Source organism: Gossypium arboreum, chromosome 3, assembly GCF_025698485.1.
Source record: "Gossypium arboreum isolate Shixiya-1 chromosome 3, ASM2569848v2, whole genome shotgun sequence".
Taxonomy (NCBI): Eukaryota; Viridiplantae; Streptophyta; class Magnoliopsida; order Malvales; family Malvaceae; genus Gossypium; species Gossypium arboreum.
In genome coordinates, this window is record NC_069072.1 from 45,088,033 (window position 1) to 45,100,071 (window position 12,039).

Genomic DNA, 12,039 nt, shown 5'->3' on the forward strand with positions numbered 1-12,039 from the left:
AGTATACCATTGTCGCAACACAGGGGTTCTGTGTCGCGACACGTCCGTCAGTTTGTAGGTTTGAGGGAAACTGTCTGCTATGTTGTGACTCGTAGGGGTGATTTCATGACACTAACTCTGTTTCGGCTCAAAAGTCTAGTTTTAAGGATGGTTCAGTTTAGAGATGAACCTACATCAAATAAAAGTTAAAATCTAAACTAGGTGATTAGTTAAATATACAATAATTTCCAAAATTTACGCAACAATTCAACTAATTTTAATTTTTACTATCAAATTTATCCGATAATGTCATCAATTAACCGGTGGATGATTTTCCTATTTTGTCAGTATTGGTCCATTGTCCATCATGTCATTCCACATGTGCCCATTTGTCTCTTTCCGTAAACCTGTTTATTCTTTTTGCATGCATAAAAGGAAGTGTGTCCCTTGACTCGGGGACGTTAGAAATAAATTATTTTTTACATTGTTCCCGTAACTTCTTATCTTCCTCGCTCGATTTGTAACGCCTCAAATTTTATGTTTCTACTTTTGCTATTAATTGAAACAAATATTTGTATCTGCTTCAGTGGTTAAGTGTTCTGGGTGTGTGTGGGAGGTCCCAAGTTCAAGCCATGACTTGGGAAAATTTTGGTATTTTTATGAATAAAGCCTATCTTTGGTTAAGAGGCTTTTAATTAAAAGTTAGTAAGTAATGAATAGAATAGGCCTACTGGTTTGGTGGTTAAGAGAGTGTTAAGTTACTAGAAGTCATGTGTTTGAATCCTTGCGTGAGAGAGGGGAATTATTTTTGTTGGATGTCGCGTAGGTGTTTGAGTAAAATTGAAATTCTATTGGGAGTGGGATGTAGAGTTAGTTGGGTGGGAAGTTGAGATTCTGTGATTATCAAAAAATATTCTAATTATCTCTTTCCCAAAAATACAGTTTTCGGCTTTCCTACTATTTTCCTAAAATTCCATGTTCCTTTTTTTTTTTAGTCTCTGCCAAAAGTTATTGCTGGTTTTCCTTCCCTTTTGTGTTTCCATCCCTTTTCTACTTTGGAACCTTTATTGCTTAAATCAATTAAACGTGCTAGTACGATAAGTTTCCTCGTCTTTTCCATCATGGATTGACAATAATTGTTAGTGATGTGTTCTTCTTCTATTAATGGCATAGGAAGAGGCGGTGGGTAGTAAATCGCGTATCTTGTGTTTTTAGTATCGTTTAAAAGAGGGTGTCGTTAGCAATAAGTCAAGTTTTTTGTTCGTTCTTGGTTTTCGAATTCGTTTGTAAATTCATAAATTGATAAGGAGTATCTTGATTTTAGGCATTGGAGTGCTCGGGAGTGTTTAAGGCATAAAAAACGACACAGGTGTGTACCCGAAACGCAGAAAATGAGATACGAAAAAAAGCTAAACAAGTATTCTGTTGACGCCACATGGCGTGTGGTCTCTTGTGTGGTAGGCCGTGTGATGGATACGGGCGACTGTTAGACGAGGCCAGGCCGTGCGCACATGACACGGTCGTGTGATGGCTAGGCGGTCGTGTGCGGCACACGGACTAAACTGATTTGGGTTGTGTGGGCCCATACGAATGGACCATACGGGCTTGTGGGATTTTGGGCCAGGCCGTGAGATTTTGGGCCCACATGGGCAGGCCACATAGGCGTGTGAGCCTATTTTACCGAAATGTCTTCTAAGGTTGCACGGGTCGCACAAGTCGAATGTGAACCCACTATAGTGTCGGTAAGCATTATCTAGACCTCAAATGTATGACCTGAATGTATTTGATGCATGAGTAATAATGCATAATTACTGGTTTATATATGTATACGTTTGACTGATAGGTGCATAAAAGCATGGCATAATGTATGTTTACATTGCATAGGGTTGGGATGATATTTGGTGGAAGTGTACTGAAAGGCTCATAAGCCTAATATACTAGCAGCTCAGCTGCAAATTACTATTTTGTGCTGCATTCGATACTATTTGGGGTGCAGGGATAGGTGGGTTGATTTAATCCCCACATGGAGTGTAAGGTTAGATGGAGATGGTATGTAGAGGATGGTTGGGTAGGATTTTGTGCATATCTGTACTGATACTATAATGGGCTAAGGCCTACCTGCCACTGATACTGAAAAGGGGCTAAGGCCCAGACTGAGTGTGATTTTATACTGATTGCTTGTTTTTTGTGGGATGGCACACTGAGTTTACGTAAACTCACCCTTTTGTTTAATGTGCATAGGTAATCCCCAGACTTGACAGATCAGTGCAGAGGAGGACTCACGGCAACAAGTATTTTAAACTATATTTAAAATCGGATTTGGTATCTATTTCTTAATTACTTTCTAGGTTATTTTTTGATGTAAATTGGACTTCTTGGACTGTTTGCTTAAATTTGGTTTCATTATTCTTATGGATTATAACTATTAGCAATAGGAAAAATTGGGTTTTCAAAACGAACAAATGATTTCTCTTAAACTACGATTACTTAAATTACTTTAAAAAGCTTTCGCAACAAGTTACATTTTGAAACAATCAATTAAGTAAGTAAAACGTTTTTGAAACTAATGTGAGATAAAGAGAAGTAATTAAGTGAAAATGGTTTCATTGCGACAACATGGTTTTCTTAAACATTTAAAAGTTTGAGTCTCACCATTAATTTTCATCGTTAATTCATTCTTTTCTAAATCAATGGCAAATTTAGAAGTGGCTAAAAAGGGTCTTCCTAATAAGATCGGTATCTCACGATCTTCTTCGAAATCCAGTACCACAAAATATGCAAGCATAATGAAACTTCGTACTTTAACTAACATATCTTACAATAACCCTTTTGGACGTACCAAAGACTTGTTAGCCAATTGTAATGTATTTGAGTGGTTTTCAGATCTTCCAAGTTGAGTTTTTCAAAAATTGATAGAGGCATTAAATTAATACTAGGTCCTACATCGTAGAGCTCTATTAAAATGAATGCTTCCTATCTTTATGGGAATAGAAAGAAATCATGGTTCTTTTAATTTTTGAGGTACCTGTCTTGAAATAATCACGCTACAGGAAGCATTTAAATTAACTTATTCTCCTACCTTAATTTTCTTACTCTTAGCCATCATCTCCTTTTAACACTTAATGTAGTTGGGAACCTTTTCAATTAACTCAATTAAAGGTAGGTTAACATTTAATGTTTTAAACAAGTTTAGGAAACTTACAAATTCATCCTCATCCCACTTTTATTTTTCTTCTAATCTTGAAGGGAATGAGATTTTTGTGATTTCAACATCTTTAGGTGTTTCTTTTTCTAGTTCAACCGATGGTTCCTTTTCCTCTTCTGGCCTTAGTTCTTCTTCAGGTTCTAGGAGTTCCTCTCGAGGATCATCAGTATTCTCCATAACTCTCTCCGGAGTAGGGTTTTCTAGGCTACTCAGTACTTTCCCCAATTGAAGTGCTATCGCCTTCACATGCTCCTTACCTTCCCTCCATGTATTGTCTTCTATATTGCTAGGAATACCTGTGCCAATTTTTCTTTTGATATCACCCATCATGCTCATTAATTGGCTCATTTGATCTTCAAGCTACGTCAATGTTTTGGTTGAGTTGGCGCACTCAGACTGCACCTACTTGACATCTATTCTCATTAACTGCATCTCTTCCTCAATTCTATCCAATCGTTGACTACATACAATGCAATCATTTGAGTTGACCCTATCCTAGGGTTTCTACAAATAAGGAGGTTGGTAATTAGTTTTTTTAACTTGATTTAAATTATTACTTGCTCATTGGTTTCCCCCATCTCAGATTCGAGTGATCTCTCTAGCTGGGATTATATGTATTCGACTAAGGGTTTCCACCCCTATACCTGACTTAATTTACATCCTTAGCTAAATTGTTGATATAGTGGAAAAGTAGTTTGTCTCACCCATGTATAGACGGTATACAAATTGATTCGAACGGTTGAGTCAATCCACTAACTGTTGATACTTATCATCTTCTTGGATATCTTTTATCGTAGTGGGTTTCTAACGATATATAAATCATTCAATTTGCCACTGGCAAGAGTTTAGTGCCATGTTCTTAATGATTTCATACGTATCCTTATACATTCTATTCAAAAGGGCTCCTCCTACCGCTCCATCTCATCCATATCGTGCATTTGCATCCAACCCATTATAGAATACCTGTAGTCACATCCACTCAGGAAATCTGTGGTGCGGGCATTTTTGAATCAACATTTTGAAATGTTCCCACACATCATAGAAACTTTTTCCCTCCATCTGTCTAAAGACAACAATCTCTTGTCTCAGTTGAACTACTTTGCTAATTGGGAATAACTTCTGTAAGAATTTTCCAGCGAGTTAATCCCATGTTGTGCCTGCGAGTTATCAATCAAGTAGAAGGGGAACAACTGAAGATGCATAGCATCATCAGTGGCTCCATTATATTTAAAAGTATCATAGAGTTGAAGAATCTATTTTAAATGTTGATTAGGGTCCTCTGTCATAGTGCCCCTAAACTGCAAATTGTTTTGGATCATTTGAATCATAGTTGGTTTTATCTCAAAATTATTACATGTAATCATTGGCCTCACCATACTTTCTTGAACCATGTCCAGACTTGGTAAGGCAGAATTCCTTAAATTTCTTTTGGTCCAAGCTATGTGAATGTTTGCAGGAAGCTATAGTGCTGGTGGGCTTCCTAGGGCGTTATTGTCAGCGTAACCAAATAGTGGTTTTTCACGGGGTACTTACCTGAAGTTGGTGGTAGTAGATCTTGCATCTACTATTGTTGTTGCTGTCGGCAATTTCTTCAAGTTATTCTTTCTGAAATGGTAGCTGCTAAAATAGGCGTGCCCTTACTGCAAGTAATACACTAAACCCAAAAAGAAGATATCAGTAACAATAAATAAAATAAAATCGTATCTATAACCTATAAATTTCCTAATTATTCTTTTAAGGTGCAAAAGTTAAAATTAACCTAGTGACGTTGCCTCCTCGGTAATGGCACCAAAAACTTGACCGCCTACAGACAGACTAATGTCTAGAGCGTGAATACTACATTAAAATATAGAATTACGAGGCAGTATCTACAAGTATACAGGTCTAGTTGTAATATAGTTTTAGAACAAAGTGGGTGAGTACTTCGAGGATCGTACCTAAGGGAGGCGAAGGCTAAATCAATTTTAACCTACACACTAAAAGATCTAATTAATACTTTAATCAAGTTATAGTACGAAGACATAAGTAAGAGGTTTTTGGGATTTTTACAGTAATGATAACAAAAACAAAATAATATAAAAGAAAAAAAAATTCAAGTGATAGGAAAAGTAGAAGGAATCCAATCTGATGATGGGTGACAACTTGCTTTGGCAATCCCAATCAACTATCATTTCGGGTTCCTCGTCAACCAACTAGTCGCTACCATCTCAGGATCTTTCGATCATCCACTAATATAGTGAGTCAACAAGGATTAATTATCTTTCGACCTCATAGTTTATACTGGTTTGGGGTGCAGGTGTTTGCGGATGATGCGGTCGTTGAAAGCACCAAAAATATCATATTCCCCGTAAAATAATGAAAAAGAACAGTAAAGGGGAAGTAGGGTCGAATCCTCAGGGATCGGATTATACGAATGCTTGTTTCTCGATATCCTGGGCAAAATCGTGCCCAAGAAAACCTGCGTGACAAAAAAAATAACAGAATTAAATATTTGATTTGGAAAAAATAAAAAACAGAATCTAAAGTTGACTGAAATTGTGATTACGAAAATAATAAAAATAATAAAGAGAGTTGAAGGAAAAGAAATTCTTATTGGTAGATTCCAGCCTCCAGTTGTCTGATTCCGCCTTGGGTTCGATCCTTGGCTTTTAAATGGCCCTTCTCAACTCAAGTAAGCCAGTTATAGTGGAAGAGGATGCCTACGACCACCAGCTTCAAAGATTAGACTTACGATTTTTAGGGAACCTGACTCTAGCCAGTAATCTATGTTAGATCAACGCTTCTCAATGGCGAATCCCACGCTATTTTGTCTCTTTGGCTCGCCAACCTCTGACGCAATAAGTTAATAAACCGACTATACATTCCTTCCAAAACATACAAAGCGGTCGCCTTTGCATATGCTGAAAAGCTTACTTCTTAAAGGCCATGGACGGAAGCGTCAACCCATAGTGCAGAGAAACGATGAATACTTGGCGAGAAGGCTAAGTATGGATCCTAGGCCTCAAGAACCCTTTTTGAGGAATATTGACAACATTCGGCTAGATAGGTTTTAGTGGCTCATGATAATGATGGAAAAAGAAATAAATATAAAAATGGAAAAGAGAATTTTATTGAAAGAAAATATGAAGAAACAAAAGCCTAGACTTTCAGGGGGAGAGTGTTTACAGAAAAAGATGAACACCAAATAGAGTCACTTCACCCCCTATTTATAGTGCTAGGGAGATAGTCTAATTTAACTTAAATTCTAAAAAGATAAATACATTTAATTAAAGATAATTAAATATAATTAAAATAAAATCCTAAAATTAAATAATCCTAATAATTATCTTAATATTAATTATCCTAATATAAATAAAATAGAGTCTTATAAAATAAAATCTCTTCTTTTTGTGTTTTTATTCCTTGTGTCTTCCATGCTCACACTTTTGGCACAATCTTTTTCCTGCGTCGCATTTAGCCCATTGTGTCTCGAAATTCGCACTTTTGTCCTTTAATTTTGCTTTTTCCTCCAAATTAGTCCCTAATCGATAAAAAAGACATAAATAGCTCAAATTAGTAGGATCAAGCTCAGAATAAACACATGGTTAATACATAAAAATACGTTATTCTAGAGCATTATCAAATTCCCCCTACTTAGTCCATGCTTGCCCTCAAGTATGGTTCCTGTCCACTGTGAAAATTAAATCCTGCCATGAAAGAAATACTACTCCAAAGTTTTATAAAAATTAGTCAAAATGCATATGAAAACAAAGAGAACCCTTAGCTTGCTTTAAGTAAAATTGAAAAAGTATTCCAATTAACACAAACAAAATTAAGATCAACTTGGGTTATTTCATGAAAATTAGGTAATTACCAAACCTATCAAGACACCTTATTTATTTCTCCCTTTAATCCCCAATTTTATTAATGCATATTTATTTATTATTTTTTCTCTTTTTTTTTTACTTTAATTTCAACTTTATTTATTTACTTTGACTTAGGAAAAATATTAAACCTTTTGACGCGAAGAGAGATGACAGCCAAGCACCCCACCTCGGTTACTCAACCCAACACATTCCTAATTTTTATTTTTCCTAAGAACATATCGAACCTTTTGACGCGAAGAGAGATGACAGCCAAGCACCTCACCCCGGTTACTTAGCCAAACACATTCTTAGAAATTAATTCCGGTTAGCGGAGTTTTACCTAACACGTCACACAACCTTTTGACGCGAAATAGGATGAAAACCCAAGCACCCTACCCTGGTTACTCAGCTAGTCACGTCTTAAGCTACACTCATAACCACAGAAACATTATTATTATTATTAAACGGAATTTTAATTTTGGAGGGCTTAGGAAAAACAATCAAGTGTCAAAAATAAGTTTCAGTAACCACCTTAACAGTCATGAATATATTTTAAGCATGCAATTGTATTAAGTGTCCTCTTGTATTTAGAATTAATCAAATTTACCAAAATCAAGATAGGGTTAACTTCATTAATCATAATTATTTAAACTAAAAGAAATAAAACAGTGGAGATGAAATCTATCAAGCAAAATCATAATTAATTCAGTAGATAAGAATCATGCATCTGGGTCAAACAGTGGGCAAGTCGTGGTCAAATTCTTGGGCATGAAAAGAGGCAAAATATTCTTTAAAAAAATGGGCAGCAACAACAAAAATTCAGCATCTAAAATGACAGAAATAATGAGGAATGCCTCCCCCCTACTTAAAACACATAGTCCTCGATTTGGAATAAATAAAATAGGAGAAAAAGGTGTAGAGGAACTCCCGTGTAATTACTTGTGCTCACGATGATGGCAATGAGATCCGCTAGTTGTTTGGCCAAAAGTGTCGAGTAAAAATTTGTTTGGTCAGCAGATTTGTCGTTCCTTCTTTCTTCCTATCTTCGTTTGGTTTACCTAGAAGAAGAGAATTTTATTAATATTTGAATAAAATAATAAGACAAAATAAATAAAAATAAAAATTGGGTTGCCTCCCAACAAGCGCTTGTTTAACGTCGTTAGCTCGACGCCTTGAACGGTTTTATGGTGGTTCTAACTGAATTTTTTCGACCGTGTGGGCTTGGAAATTTTCGTAAATTGGCTTCAGTTGTTGACCATTGACTGTGAACCGCTTTCCTGATTCTTCACTTTCTATTTCAACTGCGCCATGTTTAAATACTTCAGTCACAATAAAAGGTCATTGCCACCGAGATCGAAGCTTACTTGGGAATAGCTTTAATACAGAGTTATAAAGAAAAAACTCTTTGATCTACCCAGAAATGTTTCTAAACTATATTTTTGTCATGAAACAGCTTTGTTTTGTTTTTATAAATTCGAGCATTCTCGTAGGCATCATTGCGAATTTCCTCCAATTCTTGAATGTCCAATTTTCTTACCTTTCTTGTGGGCTCTAACTCCATGTTACATTGTCGAATAGCCCAATAAGCTTTGTGCTCTAGTTCTACTGGTAGATGACATGCTTTGCAAAAATCGAGTCGATACGGGGTCATGCCACTCGGGTCCTTATACGCAGTCCAATAGGCCCAAAGCGCTTCATTGAGCCTAAGACTCCAATCCTTTCGATTGGGACGAACTGTTTTTTCCAAAATGGACTTGATCTCCCTATTCGAAATCTCTACTAGGTCATTCGTTTGGGAAAGGTAGGCTGTTGGTATACAATGATAAACTCCATATTTTGATAATAGTGCCTCCATAACCTTGTTGCAAAAGTGGGTACCACGAACACTGATTAAAGCTCAAGGTGTGCCAAACCTAGAAAAAAATAGTTCGTTTTAGAAACTCCACAACATTTTTAGCATTATCATTGCGAGTAGGCTTTGCTTCTATCCACTTAGAAATATAGTCTACTGCAAGAAGTATATAGATGTTTCCAAACGAAGAAATAAAGAGGCCCATGAAATCGATGCCCCATACATCAAAAATCTCACATACATGAATCGGGGTTAGGGGAATTTGATTTCGTTAAGTGATATTACTGTATACTCGCATTTATCGCAAGACTCACAGAAGTTATATGCGTTGCAAAAGATTGTGGGCAATATAGCCCACACTCCAATACCTTGTGAGCTGTCCGTTTAGGGCCAAAGTGACCTCCACAAGCTTCTGTATGACAAAAAGTTAGGATAGAGGTTACCTCAGTTTCTAGAACACATAGTCTTATTATCTGATCTGAACAGTGTTTCCACAAGTATGGGTCATCCCAAATGTAATACCGAGCTTCCCGTCTAAGCTTGTCCTTCACGGAACGTGTGAACTTAGTGGGTAACGATCCCGTGGTTAAGAGATTAACTATATCTGCATACCACGGATAGTGAGTCCTGGTCGAAAATAAGCTTTCATCAGGGAACTCATCCTTTATGGGAACATCATCGAACGGAGTTTTTATCCTACTCAAGTGGTCGGCCACTAGGTTTTCACACCCCTTTTTGTCACGAATCTCGATGTCAAATTCTTGGAGCAGTAAAATCCACCTAATGAGCCTTGGCTTTGGTTCCTTCTTTGTGATCAAGTACCTAAGAGCTGTATGGTCAGAAAAAATAATCACCTTAGATCCCAGTAAATATGATCGAAATTTATCTAAAGCAAATACAGTACCTAAAATTTCTTTTTTTGTGGTCATGTAGTTGCTTTGTGCAGCATCTAGGGTTTTTAAGGTATAGCAGATGACATGAGGCTCTTTGGCTATCTTTTGTCCCAATACGGCTTCCACGCTGCGTTTGCTTCCATCGCACATAATTTCAAAGGGATAGCTCTAGTCTGGTGCCTGTACTATAGGAGCAGTTACCAACTTTTGCTTGAGTGTATCAAAAGCCTCTTTGCATTTTGGACTGAACTCAAATTTCTTATCTTTTTGCAACAACTCGCACAATGGTTCAGCTATTTTTGAGAAGTTCCTAATAAAACGCCAGTAAAATCCTGCATGGCTAAGAAAAGAACGTATCTCTCTAACCGTAGAGGGATATGGCAGAGAATTTATAATGTCAATTTTAGCCTTATCAACCTCAATTCCCTTAGGCGAGACTATATGACCTAGAATCAAACCATTGTCTACCATAAAATGACATTTTTCATAGTTCAAGACAAGATTAAATTCTATGCACCTATTCAAAATTATCGTGAGATTTTCAAGGCATTCAGTAAAACAGTTCCCATACACGGTAAAATCATCCATAAAAACTTCAATAATTTTTTCTACATATTTGAAAAATATACTCATCAGGCATCACTGGAAGGTAGCTGGTGCGTTGCAAAGTCCAAATGGCATCCTCCTGTACGTATATGTGCTGAAAGGGCATGTAAAAGTGGTCTTTTCCTGGTCTTCTGGCGCAACAAGGATCTGGAAGAAACCTGAATATCCATTAAGACAACAAAAGTGAGTTTTACCAGCTAAACATTCAAGCATTTGATCTATAAAAGGAAGATGGAAATGATTTTTTCTAGTATAAGCGTTCAACTTCCTGTAATCGATGTAGACACGCCACCCGTTTTGCACTCAGATCGGTACTAAGTCCCCTCAGTATTTTTCTTTACTATCACGCCCGATTTCTTGGGCACGACTTGTACCGGACTTAACCAACTGCTGTCAGAAATGGGGAAGATAATGTCAGCATCCAGCAACTTAATTATTTCTTTTTTTACCACCTCCATCATATTCAGGTTTAAACGTCTTTATGCCTCTCTCCTTGGTTTCGTCTTCTCCTCCAAGTAAATCTTGTGGGTGCATGTCAAAGGGCTTATCCCTTTTAAGTCGGCAATGGTCCAGCCAATCGCCTCCTTATGACTTTTTAGTACCTGGATCAAACTTTCGTCCTCGGGTTTAAAGAGTTTATTTGAAATTATAATGGGTAAGGTATTACCTTTTCCTAAAAATGCATACTTAAGATGCTCGGGAAGCGGTTTCAATTCCAAATCTGGAGCCTACACGACAGAAGGTAGAAATTTAGTTTCTGATGGAGACAATAATGTATTAACAAATTCATAATCATCAGTTCTATATTCAGATTTGTCTTCATAAGTTGACTCAAAAGTTTCATCTACTAATGAGTCAATCATTTTGATACGGTTTACGCTCAAGATTTTGCTTGGATGGCTAATGGCATCGTAAACATTAAATTTCACGATCTCCCCATCAAATTCCATCGTAAGAGTGCCGCTTCGAACATCAATCTTGGTGCTAGCAGTACTAAGGAAGGGTCGGCCCAACAGGAGGTCTGAAGATCCAGCAATGTTGTCCTCCTCCATCTTTATTACGTAGAAATCTGCAGGGAAAATAAGTTCATTAACTTTTACCAAGACGTCCTCGAGGACTCCTTCGGGATAGCACAATAGACCTGTCCGCCAATTGAATAATAACACCTGTCTTCGTCAAAAAGCCCGCGTTAAGTGATTCATAAATAGAATAAGGCATTACATTTATGGGCGCCCCTAAATCGCACATAGCCTTTTTAATTTCTAAATGGCCAATTTTGCATGGAATAGCGAACATACCCCTATCTTTGCATTTAACCGGCATTTTTCGCTGTAGCACTGCGAAAACATTTTCACCAACACTTACCTTTCCATTGCCTGTTAACGTTCATTTTTTGGTGCAAAGCTCTTTATGGAATTTGGCATACCTTGGAATCTGTCTGATGGCATCCAAAAGTGGTATGTTGATCTCGACATTTCTGAATGTTTCTAAGATTTCTTTGTCTTCCTTACCTTTCTGACACTGGTTTAGTCGTCCTGGAAATGAAGGTTGGATTTTTGACAGTGGGGGTTTTGCTCGGATCTGTTTGTCATTTTTTGGAGTTACCTGGGCGATTTTTTGGCTAAGATTCTTGCTAGGAATTGGTTCCAGCACCTTTCC

The 12,039-nt window shown here is 37.1% G+C and overlaps 1 non-coding gene across 1 annotated transcript; it reads left to right on the plus strand.

Moving 5' to 3' along the window:
- Positions 1-4,169: 4,169 nt before the first annotated feature.
- LOC128291170 (small nucleolar RNA R71) lies at positions 4,170-4,276 on the plus strand. The gene has a single exon (XR_008280946.1). It is a non-coding gene; the product is annotated as a small nucleolar RNA R71 (small nucleolar RNA).
- The last annotated feature ends 7,763 nt before the right edge of the window (positions 4,277-12,039 follow it).